Here is a 20,051-nt window from a genome sequence, read left to right on the forward strand (position 1 = left end):
TTCACTTTAAGCACCTCATTGCTCACGAAGTACTCTGGGACGTGAGATCAGGAAATGCATTCTTTTCTACTGCTGACTAAATATAACCTTCCCATATAGAATCAATTACAAACGCTTGTCATATTTCCCAACTGAACCCTAAAATAAATAGACAAAGGACAGGTGAGTAAAACTAACATGTTCTCACAAAGCCCATTTTCTCATTATTAAACTTTCTCCACCTCGCTTGCAGACATTTAAAAAAAATGCTTGTGACTCACAACAAAATTCTATCCCAGTGAGGAAGAAGGATTTTAGGAAGTCGATAAACCAACTATGGTTAACCAGGGAAGTCAAGGATAGTATCAAATTGAAAGAAAAAACATTCATTGTGGCAGAGATTAGTGGTAAGCCAAAGGATTGGGAAAGTTCTAAAAACAATCAAAAGATGATCAAGAAATCAAGTATAGACTGAGAAGATAGAAATAGACAAGAGCTGCTTTCAAAGTATAAAAAGGAAGGGAGAGACCAGAGTCAACAGACACCCCCTAGAAAGTGAGGCTGTGGAAAAAGTATGGAACCAGGAAATGGACAAGGAATTGAATTAATGCTTCACATCAGTTTTCCAGGTAGAAGACATTAATAATGTTCAAAAAATATCAAATCCAGGGGCAAGGAGGGTGACAAGGGACTAAATCAAATAACTATCGCTAGAAAAAAAGTTCTAGGAAAACTAATAGGGCTCAAGGCCACTAAAGTTCCTGGACCTGATTGTTGCCTTTTCTGGTATTAAAGAAAGTAATTACAGAGATTGTGGATGCACTGACTCTGGAAAAAGGCTCCGAGGATTGGGAAAATTGCCATTGTAACATCTTTTCTCAAAAGGAGACCAAAAACACACATAGCTATAGGCAGATTTTGTTGGACTCACTTTTTCCCTGTTATTAAATTTTATTGTAAAGGACATAATATCAGAACAAGCGTCGAGAGTGTTGCAGGGAAAGCACAGCAGGTCAGGCAGCGTCTGATGAGTAGGAAAATCGACGTTTTGGGCAAAAGCCCTTTATCAGGAAGGGATATAGGTTAAGTGAGTGGGAAAAATATTGACAGATGAAATATAATATAGGAAAATGTGTGGCAATAAGAATGGAGGCGCTGAATGTTATTTAAATGGAGAAAGGCTGCAGCACAAAAGGATTAGGAGTTCTCATGCATGAATCACAACGAGATAGTGTACGAGTTCAATAGGTCATAGGGAAGGCAAATGGAATGTTGGCCATTAATTCAAAGACCGTGTTGTATAAGAAAGTTTAGCTGAATTTAGTTTAAAAATCACACAACACTAGGTTATTTGAAGTTTATTTGAAATCACAAGCTATTGGAGCATGGCCCCTTTGTCAGATGCTGCTCCGACCTGCTACTGTCTTGTGGACAGCATTTCCCCTCCCCACTCGCATGCGCACACTGAACATCATTTTCAGCTGGCAATGTAAAAGATGCGCACACAAATTACTGCTTAGCAGCAAGAGGCAAACAGCCAATTGCATTTTCCAAATCTTTCTCCACCCCTCTTCCACTTCCACAGCATTACCAGATGTTAGCAAATGTATAAAGTAGCTGCAGTATTATTACGAAGTCCAGTTTGAAATTCGTGTTTCTGCCTAAAGGTTACAGGAGGAGTTGCCCTCCTTCAGGTTTAAACCTGATCTTTACTATCTCGCAGCATCAGCAGCTTTCATTGCCTGTTTTGCATTCTCTCTGAACTGGCTGATTATGGCATCCTGTCGTATTTGTAAAAATTAATAATTCATAAGGTTTTAATGATGGTAGCGCCTGTCCTCTTGGCTCTGTCTGTCTGGGTAACTTGATAAATTTTTAAAGGACCATTGTCTTCCTGATGAAAACGTTTTGATAAACTTTTTCCCTTGTGGCTGGAGTAAACACATTGACTAGCTTGCATTACCATGTTTAATTTGGTTTGAGAGATAGTGGTGCTCTGAGAAGATGGTAGGGATCTGTGTTGCACTGAATTGATGCCTAAAATCATAGAATTCCTACAGTGTGGAAACAGGTCCTTCAGCCTAACAAGTCCACACCAAGCCTCTGAAGAGTAAACCACGCGACCCGTTCCCCTACCCTACTACTCTACATTTACCCCTGACTAATGCACCAAACCTACACATCCCTGAACACTATGGGCAATTTAGCTTGGCCAATTCACCTAAGCTGCGCATTTCTGGAGTACCTGGAGGAAAACCACGCAGACACGGAGCGAATGTCCGTGTGGAGTTTGCACAGTCGCCCCAGGCTGGAATCGAACCCGGGTTCCTGGTGATGTGAGGCAGCAGTGCTAACCACTGAGCCAACATGCCACCCTAAATGTATGTATTTTCTAAAAGTGTTTACTTCAGTGCCATTTAGATAGCATTTTTATTGTTGAAACCTCACTTTGAATCATCGAAATGTTACAGTGACTATTTGAAAGAGGCTATTTGATGCATTATACCTATGTTGGCTCCTTTAAATGAGCATTGTTACCTTGTGTCCATCTGCTGCTTTTGGCCCCATACTCCTGCACATTGAACGATTATTTGGATAAAAGAAATGTCCTTTTGAATGTCTCAATTGACCCTGTCTACATTGTACATAGAGGCAAAGGAAGGGTTGAAGTTACAAGTAATGAACCTCTTCATGCGGAGGTGGGTGAATTGAATTCTGTTTTAATTCCATTAGATCCTCTATTGAAGTTGCAGTTACCTTCCTCAAAATCAAAATGTAGGGTATTACAGTTCTGATAAGTATTCCTTTATGTATAGGAACCATATGTTAAAACTGTTGGTGAGCTCTGTCGGCCTTCCTGATCATAGAAAAAAAATACTATTACATTATATCCTCTCTAAGTTGGAAGTATTTTATGTTGCTAATTTCCTATACTGGTGAATGAAAAAACTTCTAAACTAAAATAAGCTTAAATCGTAAAACAATGTAACTTTCTACTTGCTTCTCACTGATGCATTTTATCACCTAGTTGCAATTCCAGGCTGTCACCCCAAACTGTTAAGTTCCCTTACTTGGTTGTAATAAGCTTAATTTAAAAAGGCTTCATTCGCTTGTTGGCACCTTTCTCCATTTTCTTTTGACCATGATTGAATTCCAGCATTCAAGATCAAAGATAGTCCTTTATTGTTCTGTTTCCTTTAACTGGTTTGCAGCATATCTGTGTAAGATAGTGTCTTTACTTGCAGGGGACTGTGATCATCCTAGTACGAGAAAGTGAGGACTGAAGAAGGGCTTATGCCCGAAACGTCGATTCTCCTGCTCCTCGGATGCTGCCTGGCCTGCTGTGTTTTTCCAGCACCACATTTTTCATCATCCTAGTATGCTCATGTTCAAACTCTGGCTAATACACACAAGAGCATCCAGTCTGATGAGCTGACTGTAGGAGAGTGAAGGTAAAAACAAGGACTGCTGATGCTGGAAACGAGTCTAGATTAGAGTGATGCTGGAAAAGCACAGCAGTTCAGGCAGCATCCGAGGAGCAGGAAAATCGACCTTTCGGGCAAAAGCCCTTCATCAAGAATAGAGGCAGGGTGCCTGCAGAGTGAAGAGATAAATGAGAGGGGGGGGTGTGGGGGGAAAGTAGCAAAGAGTACAATAGGTAAATGGGGGTGGGGGTGGAGCTGATAGGTCAGAGAGGAGGATGGAGCGGATAGGTGGGAAGGGGCATTGGCAGATAGAACAGGTCATGGGGACACTGCTGAGCTGGAAGGTTGGAACTGGCGTGAGGTTGGGGAAGGGGAAATGAGAAAACTGGTGAAGTCCACCTTGGTACGCCGGGGTTGAAGTGTTCCAAGGCGGAAGATGAGGCGTTCTTCCTCCAGGCGTCGGGTGGTGATGGAGCAGTAGTGGAGGAGGCCCAGGACCTACATGACCTCGGCAGAGTGGGAGGAAGAGTTGAAATGTTGGGCCACAGGATAGAGTGAAACAGGCTTTTTAAAGCCTTTCTTTGTATATTCCTGAAGGGTGAAATAGACGTATCTGCAAGAGCTGGTTTTCTGTTGAGGGGGGAGAGATGGTCATCCCCACTTGCTATCTCATCTTGTTAAGTCTCTCCCTGTTTGAAGTTTCCCTGATAATTTCCACATGCAGGATTCCATTGGTTTCACACAGGACTCACTGAATGTATAACTGCAATTTTTCTGTAGCAGTCCTTTTTCTTAAAAATTTTTTGAATTAAACATTAAAAATAATCTGTCAATGCTTCAGGATTCTGATGCGTTATTGTCCAAGTGGCCTGTTGAATATTACACATGTAAGTATAATCATTTTACTATCCCTTCAGGAGAATAACAACAATCTGTACTTACGTAGCACCATTAATTTAGTAAAGTATTCAGTAAAGAGCATTATAAAACAAAATAGGACCCTTGTTCTCACAAAGCCCAAAGTTGTGGAGAAAGACTTTGTTCCTCTTCTATCAAAGCCCTGTGTTATTTCAAATATGGATTGAAAGTTCTCAATACAATTTACATTTATCTGTTTGTTTCATGGGATGTGCATGTTTCTGGCTCAATCAGCATTTATTGTCCACCCCTCATTACATTTGATGGTAGTTTCTTTATTAATATCACTGGTAATCTTTTCTGTCAGTGGTAGGAAACATGCTGATGGAAGAATAATTGGCCAGGTTGGATTTGTCTGAGGTTTTGTGGACAGGATACACCTGGACAATTTTCCACATTACCAAGTAGATGCCAGTGTTGAGTTAAACTGGTACAGCTCTAGGAGTGTGGCAGGTTCTGCAGCACATGTTTCCAGTTATAATGCCAGAATGTTATGAGGCCTGTTACCTTTGTCATATCCACTGCATTCAGCTGTTTCTTATTGTCTGAAGACTGGCATCTGTGTACTCAGAAGAAGACAATGATCATTCATAGGTCATTAGAATCCCTACAGTGCAGATAGAAACCATTGAGTCTGCACAGACCTCTCAAAGAAGAATTTAAAAATCTGAAATACCCAAAATAGTAGAATTCTGATATTTCAAAATGTTCTTCACTTGAATTGGAGATGCCGGTGTTGGACTGGGGTGTACAAAATTAAAAATCACACAACACCAGGTTATAGTCCAACAGGTTTAACTGGAAGCACGCTAGCTTTCGGAGCGACGTTCCTTCATCAGGTGATTGTCACAATCACCTGATGAAGGAGCGTCGCTCCAAAAGCTAGTGTGCTTCTAATTAAACCTGTTGGACTATAACCTGGTGTTGTGTGATTTTTAACTTCACTTGAAAGTGATGATAGAAGAAGGCTATAGAGGGATTTGAAAACAAGAACGTAAAACATAAACGTGAAGTGTTGAAAAACCATAAGATGTAAGGGCAGGAGTAGGCCATTTGGCCTTTGGAGTCCAGTGAACCATTCAGTATCCGGTGATCCTTATCTCCACTTTGCCTTTTCCTCATAGCCTTTGATTCCCTTACCGTCTATCTCAACCAAGAATGTACTTACCAACCCAGCTTTAACAGCTGTCTGCATAAATTCACCACAAAATCCACAGATTCACCACAAAATACCTCCCCATTTTTTGTCTTAAATGGGCGACTTCTTACTCTGAGATTATGCCCTCTGATTCGATAATCCCACAAAGGGAAACAACCTCTCTGCAACAATCTATCAAGTCCTCTGTTGCATATGTTTCAATAAGATCTCCACTCATTCTACTAAACATCAATGAATAAAGGTCCAATCTTTACAACCCCTCAGAAGAAACTTCCTCCATATCCTTGATCAAGTTAGTGAACCTCCTCTGGACTACCTCCAATGCCACTATAAGATATTGTTTAAATTAGTCTATTCAGAAATGTTTTGACACAGCTGGAGTGGATGGGGTTGAACCTGGGCCTGTAGGACTGTAGATAGAGAGTGGCATTACCAGTACACCACTAGACCCCTTCAATGCCAGGATCCCTTTCCTTAATATAAGTGGATAAGAACTGTTCACAATATTTCAACTCTGGGTTGACCAGTGCCTTGTTTACTTTTTAGCAAGCCCTCCCTATTTTTATATTCTATTCCCTTTGAAATATAGACCAACAATCTATTTGCCTTCCCTGCTCAATTTGGATGCTAGCTTTTTGTGATTAATGCACTAGGGTTCCCAAATCCCTCTGTATTGCAGCTTCCTGCAGTTTTTCACCATTAAAATAATATTAATCTCTTCTATTCTTCCTGCTAAAGTGCAAAAACTTGTATTTTCCTCTGTTATATTCCTTCTGCCGTGTTTCTGTCCACTCGTTTATCCTGCCTTTAACCTGTCTATATCTCTGAGAAGACTCTCTCACCCTTGTAAGTTGCCTTTGCACCTATGTTAATTGTGACATGGGCAGCAGGGTTCTAGATGATTTCAGTTTGTGGAGGTTGGAATGTGTGAAGTTTCCCTAGACTATCAGACTAGTCAAGCTCTAAGGAAAGAACAGTATAGAAGAGGGTTTTAGCTGTGAATGAGTTGAGGCAGGTTCAGAATCAGGCAATGGCATGTGTGGATCAATGGTCAAAGATGCCCGAGAAGTCAGTTTTAGTTATGAATGCCATAATAGTGGTTTTGCAATATCTTTGTAGTCATCTTGGCTGTTTCACTGAGTAGAGGCTGACAGAAACTGGCTGTCAGAAAGTTATCTATTTGTATTAATAGCCATCAGAGTTAATTGCCCAATAGATACAGTGACCACTGGTATGTACCAAGCTTGTGAGACAATGTTAATTATTATGGGAATTGTTCTTTTGCTTAATTCTGGAATTGGTTTTATGTTCCCTTAATGTGGCCAATTTCTGTGTACAAAGTTTTTGCATCTAAAACTTATTTTTCTAATTCGAGTGAGAGTACAGCATATCATACTGAAAGACAGCTTTGTTCTTTTTGATGAAAGAATCTTGTCATTGGCCAGTTTTGTGAAGGAATGATTGTATTGCCATTTCCATGAACATTTGAACTAAGAGCAAGAGTAACCTTTTCAGCCCCGCAAGTCTGTTCTGCACTTTGATAAGATTATGGCTGATCTGATTGTAGCTTATGCTTTCTTCCTTATACGCTTAGATTCCTGACTGACAATGGAGTCAGTCAAGAATCTACCTTCAAAGTATTAAAATATTTAAAAAATTCAATGACCTTGCCTCCACTGCTCTCTATGGGAGAGAATTCTGCAAGGTTTGTGAAGGTTTGTAGCTTAATTCTGTAGATTAATGACCCTCTGAGATTTTAAAAAAATCTTTTCTCCACCTTAAATCTTTTAAACTACTCCAGTTAGTCCTAGACTCTCTACAAGAGGACTATTTCAGCATCCACACTAAGTACCCTCAAGGTCTTGTGTACAACGTGATCACCTTGTGATGCAATGGTAGTGCATCTAATTCCAGGTGAGCAGGTTGTGTCTTAAATCATGTCAGGCTCAGAGGTCAATTCAAGTCCCACCTGCCTGGGAGGTGTGTCATAACATGTTTGAACAAGTTTATTAAAATAACTAACTTTCTTAAGTCTAATGAATATAGACACAACCATGTCTAACCTTTCCTCATAAGTAACCCCTTCAACTCCAGAACCAGTTAAGTTGGGCCTTCTCTGTACTGCTTCTAATCCAATTATATTATTTTATAAATGACACCAAAGCTCTGCATAGTTGTGGTCTCATCACGTATACAACTTTTGCTACTTAAATATTCCATTTCTCTTGAATGAATTATTGTCATTTATCGGTGTTCCTAACCACTTGCTGTATGCATATAACTTTTTTGTAGTTCATATTCCAAGATTCCCATGCCCCTCTGTACTGCAGTCTCTCTCAATTTAAATAACATACCGTTTTCCTGCTAAGGTGGCTAGGTTCACAATTTCCAGCATGGTATTCCATCTCCTAAATTTTTGTCAACTCACTTTGTAAACTCCTTTTATGTCCTCTTCTCACTAACTAACTCTTCTATCACTTCAGTAACATAAATTGTCCCTTTGATCCTGTTGAAGCTCCCGACTGATCTCTGTAACACTTCATAGAGTCTGTTTCCATGCTCTACATCTCTTGAATCCAACATGTCCATGCCGACCAAATATCCTAAACTAATTTAGCCCAATTTCACTCAATACAAGTTGAAAATGGCCCATTTCTCCCTATTTTTGCTCCTATTAACTTGCAGAAACTGGGGAACTATAGACTGTGAGTCTGACTTCCGTTGTGGGTAAATTGTTGGCAGTTATTATAAAAGATAGGAGTTATGGACAGTTAGAGAGGCAAAAATTGATTAAGGATAGTCAGCTTGGCTTTGAGCGAGGAAAGTCTTGTTTCACAAACTTAATTTGCATTTTTTTAAGTTCTCAAAGATTGGCAGAGCAGTAGACGTTGTTTATTTAGATTTTAATAAAGCCTTTGACACGGTTCCGCATTGTAGACTAATTAGTAAAACTAAGTCATATGGGATTCATGGTGAGCTTGCCAGTTGGATACCAAATTGGCTTAACAGCAGGAGACAGTAATGGTGGAGGATTGCTTTTTGGACTGGAGGCCTGTGACCAACGGTGTTCCACAGGGATTGGTTCTGGGTCCTCTTTTGTTTGTCATTTCTATAAATGATTTGGATGAGAATATAGAAGGCATGGCTAGTAAGTTTGCATATGACACCAACATCGGTGGCACAGTAGAGAGTGGAGAAGGTTTTCTAGAATTACAAAGGGATCTTGATCAAATGGGTCAATGGGCTTAAAAATGGCAGATAGAGGTCAGTCTGGATAAATGTGTGGTATTGCATTTCGGTACAACAAATAAGCGTAGGACTAAAACAATTAATGCTATGGCCCTGGGTAGTGTTGTAGAACAGAGAGTCCTGGGGTGCAGGTCCATAATGCTTTGAAGTTTACATCACTTTTAGCCAAGGTGGTTAAAAAGACATTTGGCATGCTTGCCTTCATTGCTCAATCCTTTTGAGTATAGGAGTTGGGAACTCCTGTTGAGGAAGTATAGGACGTTGGTGCGGCTTCTTCTAGAATACTGTGTCCAGTTCTGGTCGCCTAGTTATGGGAAGAATATTATCAAGCTGGAGAGAGTTCAGCAGAGATTTACCAAGATGTTGCTGGGTATGGAAGGTTTAAGTTATAAAGAAAGGCTGGGACTTTTGTCACTGAAGTGGAGGAGGTTGAGAGGCGATCTGATTGAAATTTATAAACTTCTGAGGGGTATAGCTGGAGATAATGGTAGTTGTCTTTTCTCTAGGATAGGAGATTTCTAGATTGGGGGAATATTTTTAAGGTGAATGGAGAGAGATTTAAAATGACATGAGACAATGTTTTTTACATGTGAAGTGGTTTTCATGTGGAATGAACTCCTGAGAAAGTTCAGATACAATTACAACATTTAAAAGACATTTGAATAGATACATGAATAGGAAGGGTTTGGAGGGATATTGGCCAGGAGCAGGCAGGTGGGACTATGTTCAGCATGGACTGGTTGACCAAAGAGTCTGTTTCTGTGCCATATGACTCTATAACTGCTCCTTACTCATGCAAATATTTCACCACAAAGCCTTTTTAATTTGTTGCCTCTTCAAAAGTCATCTTGAATCCAAGTAGGTGAATCTTTTTCCTTTGTTCTTGCATATTCAGTGCCTTTTGCTGTATTTTGTGAATTACATGAAGCACTGAAGAGATTGTTACATAAGTATGACTTGGTGCATTGACAGCAGTGCAGTCTGAGAAACCATACTTAAGTTGAGTGCTTCACACAAGATTAAGGCCAATTGATTTATCACCTCAAACTACTCCCAACACAACTATTACCAGGAGTCGACCTATAACTGTCAAGTGTATACAAGTCAAAATCCACAGAGTGCAACTTTAGGAGAACAAAATCTTTAATTTTACAATGTGGCATTTGAGGAAGGCATTCTGTAAAGATTGTAGATTCTTGCTGATGTGTTTTTCAAAAGTATCCAGGTATAGAGGAATTTTCTTCTGAAAGATTGATTATTTAGGCTTGTATTCTTTAGAGTTCAGGTAAATAAGAGAACTTGCTGAAACATTGAAGGTTCCTAGCAGGGTTGACGAGGTAGATGTGGATAAGTTGTTTCCCTTGTTGAGAGAGTCTAGGACCAGTGGGCATCATCTGAGTAGACGTCCTTCATTCAAGACCAATGACGAGGATTTTTTTCTGAGGGATGTGAACATATGGAATTCTTTATCACAGAGGATGGCAAGACTGGCTTGTTAAATATATTCAAGACTGAGATAGATTTTTAATCAAAAAACTGAAAGAACTACGGATGGTGGAAATTTGAAGCAAAAACAAATTGCTGGAAAATCTCAGCAGGTCTGGCAGCATCTGTGAGGAAATCAGTTAACGTTTTGGGTTGAATGACCCTTCTTCAGAATTTTGAGTCAGTAAGGGAGTCAAGGATCATAGAGATGATTTCATTGAATAGTAGAGTGTACTTGAGGAACCGAATGGCTTACTAATTTCTGTTCCTGCATCCTTTTGATCTTATGGTTTTATTTAACAATGGAATGCGCAGTTATTGACCTATCAGTATGTATCTCATATTGAGGTGAATGTCAGTATGTCCCCGCTCCCTTTTAAAAGAAAGAAATGGTAATTTTAACACTTTAGCGCTAACTGTTTTAGGGTTTTTTACACCTGCTCAGTTCCATCATCTTGTTGCTTGCTGATTATATTTCCAAACTTGGGTAAGTTCCTATTCTTTATAAATATCTAGAATATCTTTTTCTATTTGACAATGTAGGGAAACAGGGCTGAGCCCAATGAAGTGGGCTGCTTTGTTCTGGATTGTGTAAAGCCTCTTAAGTGCTTTTGGAGCTGCTGTCATCCAGGCTATTGAGGAATATTCCATCACACTCCTGACATCTGCCTTGTAGATGATGGTAAGACTTTGGGAAATCAGGAAGTGAGTGACTCACTGCAGTATTCCTAGCCCTGGCCTGGTCTTGTCACTGTATTTATATGGCTCGTCCAGTTGACTTACTGGTCAATGGCAACCCACAGCATGTTGGTGATAGTAGTGCCATTGAATGTCAAGGGGTGATGGTTAGATCTCTGAGTGCAGATGGTAGTTGCCTGGCATTTCTGTCATGTGAATGTTACTTGTCACTTGTCAGCCCAAACATGGATATTGTCCAGGTCTTGCTGCATTTGGCCAATCACTGCTTCAGTATTTGAGGATCATGAATGTTTGCAATCATCAGCAAACATTATTAACCTCTGACCGACTTATGAAGGTCAAAGACCATTGAAGAAGCTGTATATGTTTGGTAAAAACTGAAAGAACTGCAGATGCTATACATCAGAGACAATAACAGAAATTGCTGGAAAAGCTCAGCAAGTCTGTCTCTGAAGAAGAGTCGCTTGACCTGAAACATTAACTCTGATTTCTCTTCACAGATACTGCCAGACCTACTGAGCTTTTCCAGCAATTTCTGTTTTTGTGTTTGTATATGGTTTGGCCTTGGCCACTGCTCCAAAGAACCTACACTGGAGGTGAGATGGCTGACCTCCAACAACCACAATCACCTTCCTTTATGCTAAATATAAATACAACCAGAGAGATTTTCTCCCAATTCTCACTGACTCTCTGGTTTTGCTTGGATACTGTGATGCCACACTTGCTGCAAATGTGGCCTTGATATCAAGTACAATTGCACTCCCTTTACCCTTTTATTGGTCCATGTTTTAAGCCTAGGCTTTAAGAGGTTAGGAACTGAGTGGCTCTGGTGGAGCCCAAACTGTCGGTGAGTACGTTTTGGCGAGCAAGTGCTGCTCGTTAACTGTCAGTGACACCTTCCATCGAGAGTAAACTGATGGGGTTGGTCTGGTTGCATTTGTCCTGCTTTTTGTGTGCAGGATCTACTTGAGCCACGTGCCACATTACAATGCTGGTATTTACCAGACAATGTTGTTGACACATGGGTAACAGAATTTGGTGAATGAATGGAAAAGTGTAGGATAGAAAACTTTTTGGCTGACGACAAGAATATTGTAATACTCCAGACTTGAGGTAACAAAGGCATGCACAAGAATCTCAGCCAATGAGTTGAGACAAGGTGCACTTGGGTGAGCCTGAAGTATGCAGTGTTTTGTTGCCTCCACTGGATCCTCTAAAATAATTGGGGCATTTGAAATTGTAACATATAGCAAGTGCTGTTTTCTTGCAGTGTATTAGCCACAATGCAAATGTTATTGTGGCTCATTTAGTGGTATGCTCACCACTTTCGAGTTAAGAGACCATGGGTTCAACTTTAAAAATCACACAACACCAGGTTATAGTCCATCAGGTTATTTGGAAGCACTAGCTTTCAGACCACTGCTCCTTCATCAGGTGGCTGTGGACTTACCTCGGGAGTTGGGCCTGATTTTTAATTATTCACTATTGCTTACAGTTCCTATTGGTTAACTGGATGTTAAACTTTTGGAATTCCCCAACCTTATGCCACTCTTGCTCTCTTTCCCCCTTCTTTAAGCTACTGATTTAAAATATTCCTTTTTGGGGGTGTTGTGAGGTGCTGTCAACTACTGATTTTCAGTTTAAACTGACCCTATGCTCCAGCACTTTATGTAGAAATAATCCTCTTACTGAGTTAGTATTCCCTTTAAAATCCCATCTTGTGTCTGTAGCACTGTGTATCGGATTTTCTTTTTGGGCAGCTTGTTTTATTTTATTGAATTAACTCTGCTTACAGTAATCTGTCCTGTTGGATAACCTGCAGCAAGTGAAATAGAAGTTGACATTTTGACAATTTGTATTATTGTAAATCCCTTGGCATATTAAGCAGCTGAACTAGATCCGAAATGCTATACTTCTGTCACTGGCTCTCACTTGCTCTCTGACCCACTGGCTCATTCCCTGTCCATGTTTTGGCTGTGAAGGGAGAATGCTGCATTATGAAGCATGCTGTCTTTCAGAAGAGATACTAGAAACAAACTTCTGAGTTTTCAAGAGGATGTAAAAAAATTCCTAAGTAGCATGCATTCCTCTGTCATTGCCACCAAAAACAGACTGATTGTTTATCCCCGAGTAATTCATTGGACCTTGCTGTGCATAATTGGCTACTGCGTTTGCTTTCAAAAGAAATTGCTGGCTCTGAAATACTGCATGACATCTTAAGGATGTGAGAGGCACTATAATTATAGAAAGTGTTTGTTTTCCTAGGTTCTAGGAAGGTCAGGGCATCAAATGCTGAGTCAGATCTGTTGTTTTAATTGTTTTATGAAACTCTAAAATTTAAGCGTGATTTGACATAAATCCAAAAATCTTGCTCGAAGTCTGAATGCTTACACTGTAACTGCACAACACACCCCGAACTGTTGCTTTCTGCTCACAGTAGCCAATGATTTTATAACTTTAATTCCATGTGAAAGTTTTGCTGCTCGTGCTGTGAAAATGGTATTTTTAAACTTAATTCCATTTTATTGTTTTAATTTTTATCTATTATTTTGCATTAATTGACTGAATTGAATGCACCAGTCTGTTTCTCGTCATTGTTTCATTCTCAAAAAGGTTTAGTTGATCAGTCTGTTCAAATATTCATTTTTCATGTTGCTATTTCACAGGTTTAATTTGTTCACTTAATATTGTGGTAATCATTTTTGAGATTGGTTCCCTTTGGGTTCATGGATGCCTCATTCCATGTGCATAGAGAAATTTTGACAAAGCAAACTTAAACTCTCATTTGTGAGCTGAATGGGCAGTATTTATCCATGTTTTGATTTACAAATGTGCCCTCTGGGCATGTTCAATATAAGTTATTCAACCTTCTTCCTCATGGGGCCTGTGTTGATTAAAATGCAGAAGATGAGAGTCTATTTTCAGCAGAAGGAAGGATAATGTAACACGCTTCAGTTGGGATGACTTGGCTATGGATAGAACTCTGGGTAAATTATGCAAATAACATAGGTGGTGCAACTTCAAGCGCAGGTTGGGGAGTTTAGAGAGATTAGAGAAAGACATTTAGCATCTTTCACAACGTTATGAAATTCCCGCTGTTCAGACAGTGAAGAACATTTTGAAACATTGACATTGGCTGCTGTGCTTCCTGCATTGCAATTTACAGACAACAAGATTCCAATGACAACAGAATGATAGTAATTCGATTAATCTGAAGTGAAATATGTTGGCAAAAGGAATCTTGGCACCAGTTGTAAAGAGCACTTGATTATTTTTTTTTAATTTTTAAGCCACTGCAGTTTTGACTAACTTACCACTTACACTTGGCTTTGCACCTACCCAGAGATCGTAACCCACTGCAGTTCAATTTTGTCCATTTGGACTGATTTATCTCTGGACGCAAAGCTCGTCAACCCTTCTCCGACCCAAACCAAATTTGGGAGTTTTTCTGGGTTTCATATTGCATTTTAATGTATCAAAACTCCCTGAGGAGCTTCAGAGCAGTATTGTAAAACAATGCGTGAGGTATCAGTCAGATGACCAAAAGCTTAGTCAAAGATGGAGATTTGAAGTGATGCTTTATAGTAGGAAATTAAGTTGCAGGGAAAGAATTTCAAAGCTTGCAGTGGTGCTTTCAAAACCCTTTTTTCCCATTCTCAGGCTTGAAACCCCCCACAGCTTCTCACCGAGTGTTGTCAGAGAGGGTGAGAAGGTGTGGAACAGTGTTTGGCTGTTACTTTCTTTGCAGCCTGTGACTCCAGGCTTTCCACTTATGACTCCACTTGGGCTCCTGACCCCCACTTTGGGAAGTCCAGGAATGGGCAAATTAAACATGGCTGCCGATGGAGGGATTAAAATTGGGTGGACTAAAGACTCTAGTTAGAATGCAGAAGGGGTCGTGGGGCCTGGGGAGATTAGATATAGGGAGGGATTTGAACGCCAGGGTGAGCTTTTAAAACTGAGATGTTGTTTGCCTCTGTAGGAAAGAGAACAGGGGGATAGTGGGGCAATAGAATCTGAGTTAAGACGTGGGCAGGAGAAAGTGAGGACTGCAGATGCTGGAGATCAGTGTCGAAAACTGTGGTGCTGGAAAAACACAGCAGGTCAGGCAGCATCTGAGGAGCAGAGAATTAACGTTTCAGGCATAAAGCCCTCCATCAGAAATTAGGATGTGGGCAACAGAATTTTGGATGCTTGAAATTTATGATGGTTAAATGTGGGAGACCAATCAGGATTGCAAAGGAGTCATCCAGTTTAAAAGTAGTAAAGGCATGAGCTTTCAGCAGCAGATGAGCTGAGAATGTGAATTTGGTTATTAGAGGCACAAATAGCCAATCGCAAAAAGATGTCAATATGATTGAAGTGTTTAATCTTCCTAATTATTATACACTGTGTAGCTTCATGCTCAGCATGGAACTTATTTTCTGAGTGAGGATAGGATTAATGCAGAGAAAATTACTCCGACACAAAGGAAGGTTGGGTCTTAACAGCAAGAGTTTGAGGTCAAGATATCAAAAGGGTGAGCTTGCTAGACTGCCCACAGCAGGAGCATCCTTTACTGTAACTTGCTGTTATACAGCATCTTCAGAGTGCTACTTCTTCAGAGGTGTAAATGTAGAAACAAAAATGGGCACCAAGCTGTATTGGCCATTATAATTCCGAATAATTTAATCCTTTTTTTTTGAAAAGGAAGAAATAGGGTAGAGAGAGAGACAGGATTTTGAGTGCCAGTACGTGCAGATTAAATGGCTGAAAGCATGGCTGGTGGTTATTGTGAGAAGTTGCAGGAAGAGTATACAAAGCAGTCCAAGTCCGATTCAGGGCATTGTGGAGCTTGAATAGCTTACAGTTGAAGATTTAAACTGAATTTGTGACAGTGTCAGGTTTCACTGTATATTTAAACTAGAATTGCATGAATCTTTGTACCTGCACTCCAATTTTGTATCTAATCTTTGCTGTAACTGCAAGACAAGTTTGCTGTTGTGCTATATTCACAGAGGAGATTGTGCTGAATAAATTAAGACCTGTAACCTGCCATGAGTCATTTTTTTATTTTTTTGGCTTCAAAATGTTTACAGTTATTTTTAAATAGAAGCAAGTCACTGAATGATGTCACAGTGTGCCTGTTCCATATGTTGTTCATAAAATCTTTCTTTAGTTTATTCATGTAGATTTCTGTGATTTCTTTTTTAGTTTAAAGTTAGTTTAGTCAAATCTAGACTTCTAGACTTTTTCTACTAGTTCCAAGATCTGAAATGGGATATTTTTCTGATTTGAAGTGAAATTTGTCCCATGTTGACTACTGACCTAGAAAAAATCTATAGTAACCACATCCACTGCCTGGTATACAAATTTGTTGCAAACATTGACCAATTCATGCAAACATAAATTTTGTGCACAGAACTTGAATTAATCCTTTACCAGACTAGACATTCCCCTTAATAGTTGAGTTGACCTTTATTGACATCTTTTTTTAATCTTGTGTTTCTCTTGCTTATTTTAGTCAATGTGATCTCGATGTTGAAGGGATTCACTATTTGCATTAGAATGGAGATGGAATAGGAGCAAGAGTAGGCCATTCAGTCCCTCTAGCCCACCCCCATAATTCTATAAGATTATTGCTAATCTGGTTTAAGGCTCAACTCTTTCATGCCAGCTCACCATAGCCCTCAATCCTTTCAAAAAAGGGATCTACCTCAACTTTAAATACATTGTGGTTTAGCCTACGCAGTACTCTGGGGTAGAGAATTCCAGGCATCATTAATCTGAGAACGCTGTCCCCTAGTTTGTGATTTCTCCACTAGTGGAAACATTTTCTCAACATCTATGCGCCTCAGAATCTCATATGTTTCCATAAGGTCAGCCTTCATTTTTCAAAACTCTCAGCCAGGATTAGAGGATTTGAGCTATAGGGAGAGGCTGAATAGGCTGGGGCTGTTTTCCCTGGAGTATTGGAGGCTGAGGGGTGACCTTATAGAGGTTTATAAAATCATGAGGGGCATGGATAGGATAAATAGACAAGGTTTTTTCCCTGGGGTGGGGGAGTCCAGAACTAGAGAGCATAGGTTTTGGGTGAGAGGGGAAAGATATAAAAGGGACCTAAAGGACAACTTTTTTCATGCAGAGGGTGGTGCATGTCTGGAATGAGCTTCCAGAAGACATGGTGGGGGCTTGTACAATTGCAACATTTTAAAACGCATCTGTATGGGTATATGAATAGGAAGGGTTTAGAGGGATACGGGCCAAGTGCTGCCAAATGGGACTAGATTGGATTAGGATATCTGGTCGGCATGGACGGGTTGGACCGAAGGGTCTGTTTCCATGCTGTACATCTCTATGACTCTCTATGAATAAAGGCCGAATCTGTTTGACTGCTCTTGATGAGTAAAACCGTTCATCCTTGGAATCTGGCTCATGAATCTTTTTTGAGATGCCTCCAATGCCAATAAATCCATCTTAAATACAGGGTCCAAAACTGTATACAGTCCTTTAGCTGTGGTCTCACTATCACCCTGTACAGTTATAACAACTTTGCCCTTTTTAAACTCGAAACCCTAGCAATAAAGACAAAATTTAATTCATTACTTGCTGCACCTGCATACTAACTTTGTATTTCATGCATAAGTACACCACAATCTCTCTGTGCTGCACATTTTAGAGTCTCTCCATTTTAAAAAGTAGTCTTCCAAGGAATTCTTCTTCAAGTTCATGATCACATACTTTCCTGTAATAAACTTCATTTGCCAAGATTTTGTCCAATTACTTAAACCTAGCCATATTCCCTTGCAGATTCCTTATGTCCTTATCACAACATGCCCTCCTGCCTATTGTTATATCATCAGCAAAGTGGATACATTACATTCTGCTCCCTCTTTCCAATCATTGAAACAGATAGTAAATAGTTGAGACCTGGGACTAATCTGTGTGCCACTTCACTAATTACCTAAAGAACCCATTAATGCCCCCTCCCCCTCCCCACATCCCCCCCCCCCCCCCCCCCCCCAATCTGTCTCATGTGTGTAAACTAATCCTCAATCCATGCTGATTCATTACCCCAATACCATGAGCTCCTATCTTGTGCAATAGTGTTTTATATGACACCTTCTGGAAATCCAAACCCCCTGCAACTACAGCTGCCTCTTTACTAACCTTGCTTATCATATCCTCAAACACCTCTAGCAAATTTGTCAAATATGTTTTCCCTTTCACAAAACCATGTTGATTCTGTTAGTTGTGTTAAGGTTTTCTACATGTGCTGCTTTTTCTTGGTAATTAGCTCAAGCATTTTTCCAACAATAGACATTTAGGCGAACTGTGCTACAGTTTCTTGCTTTCTGTTTCCCTTCCTTCTTGAACAAGGTCATCCCATTTGTGGTTTTCTGATCGACTGATACCCTCCCAGAATCCAGTGAGTTCTGAAGCATTTTGACCAATGGAGTCACTTCCTTTAAAACCCTTATATGCAGGACACCAGTCCCATTAGTTTGTCAAATTCATTTGTCCCTTGTGATGGACACTGTTACATGACCTTTTCTCATGTTAGCATGATGCTTATCTTTTATTTCTAAAATTGTAGAATCCCTACAGTGTGGAAGCAGGCCATTGGGCCTTTCGAGTCCATGCTGACCTTCCGAAGAATGTCCAACCGTGACATCTCCGCCCTCCTCCTAATCACCACCCCCACCTTATCCCTGGAGCCCTGCATTCCCCAGTCCACCTAACCTGCACATCTTTGGACTGTGGGAAGAAACTGGAGCACCCAAAAGAAACCCACATAGATAGAGGGAGAATGTACAAACTTCACACAGTCACCCGAGGATGGAATCAAACCCGCGTCCCTGGTGCTGTGAGGCAGCAGTGCTAACTAGTGATGTTTATGATCTCCACCAAGAAGACCGATGCGTGACATTGGTTTAAGGTATTTGCCATTTCACTATTCCCTGATATCAATTGCATTTTCCAAGGGTTTCTCACTTGCTTAAGCTACTCTTTCTTTTTATACGCTCTGATAAGCTTATGCTGTTGGTTTTTATATTTCTTGCCAATTTGCTTTCCTAATCAATTTTGTTTTTTTTTAGTAATCTGCTGCTTGTTTCTTTTGGCAGAAAAAGAATTCCCAATCCTCTGGCTTACCATTAGTTGTCATTGCTTTGTATGCCTTTGTTTTTGATTGGATACTCTCCCTTACTCACAGTGTAGACCACGGATGGTTCATCTTATTGAGCCCTCTTTTTGACCAGAATAAATTTCTGCTGAGTATTTATGAAATATATGTTTAAATGTCTGTCACTGCTTGGCTGCAAACGTTCCTCTTAGTCTGTCTTCCCAACTTGCTTTAGACAATTCTTTGTTTGTACCTCTGTCGATAGAAATATAGAAACTAGGAGCAGGAGTAGGCTATTTGCCCTTTTTGGAGCTCCCTGCTCTGCCATTCAGTTTTGTTATGGTTATCCTTTATCTCAATATCCCTGTTTTCTCCCCATATCTGTGGATGCCCTTTTTAAAATGTAGAAGTTTATCTCTCTTCCTCTGAATCAATTCAGTGACCTGGCCTACACTGCCTTCTGTGGTCAAGAATTCCACAAGTTCGCCGCCCTTGGTGTAAAGAAGCTATTTCTCACCTTGTCCTAAATGGCCAATCTGGTATTCATAACTCTTCTTATTTAAGTAATGGACACTGATTTGAGACCCGAGTTTCTTTCCTTCAAACTGAGTTTGAAATTCTGCCATGATTTAAAAAAAAAAGGCCGGTCTAGTAGCATTGTGGAGAGAGAGAAACCGAGTTTGTTTTGAGCCCAGTGTGACCTGTTTGGAATGAGAAGGAGCTGGAAACTTGTGGGTTTTATGCTATTGATAGAGGGGAAGAGAAGCAAGTGGAACAGATTGTAAGGGAGCCCAGAGCCAAAAATACAAAAGGTAGTTGAAGTTCAACCGTATTGTGATCATTACCCCCAAGAGGATCCTTAACTACACAATCTCTTATTAATCCCATCTCATTACACATCAGTAGATCTAACTTGACTGTTCCCAAGTAAGCTGTGCAGCGTGTGGCTGTGAGAAACCATCTCTGAAGCATTCTATAAATTCTTCTTTCATGTGACCCTTGCCTATTTGATTTGTCCAGTCAGTATACATAT

The 20,051-nt window shown here is 40.1% G+C and overlaps 1 protein-coding gene across 3 annotated transcripts in view; it reads left to right on the top strand.

Moving 5' to 3' along the window:
* The window catches only part of pak1 (p21 protein (Cdc42/Rac)-activated kinase 1), a 236,992-nt gene that overhangs the window by 16,798 nt on the left and 200,143 nt on the right, over positions 1-20,051 (top strand). The window contains exon 1 of one of the 3 annotated variants that reach the window (XM_087988412.1): positions 18,509-18,832. The exons of the other annotated variants lie outside the window; for them this stretch is intronic. The gene's annotated coding sequence lies outside the window, so the exon portion shown is untranslated. Of the gene's footprint in view, positions 1-18,508; positions 18,833-20,051 lie in introns of those variants that run through there. 3 annotated transcript variants of the gene reach the window in all.

Source organism: Chiloscyllium plagiosum, unplaced genomic scaffold (genome assembly GCF_037043375.1).
Source record: "Chiloscyllium plagiosum isolate Xiang-an unplaced genomic scaffold, Cpla_swu_hap1 HiC_scaffold_6, whole genome shotgun sequence".
Taxonomy (NCBI): domain Eukaryota; kingdom Metazoa; phylum Chordata; class Chondrichthyes; order Orectolobiformes; family Hemiscylliidae; genus Chiloscyllium; species Chiloscyllium plagiosum.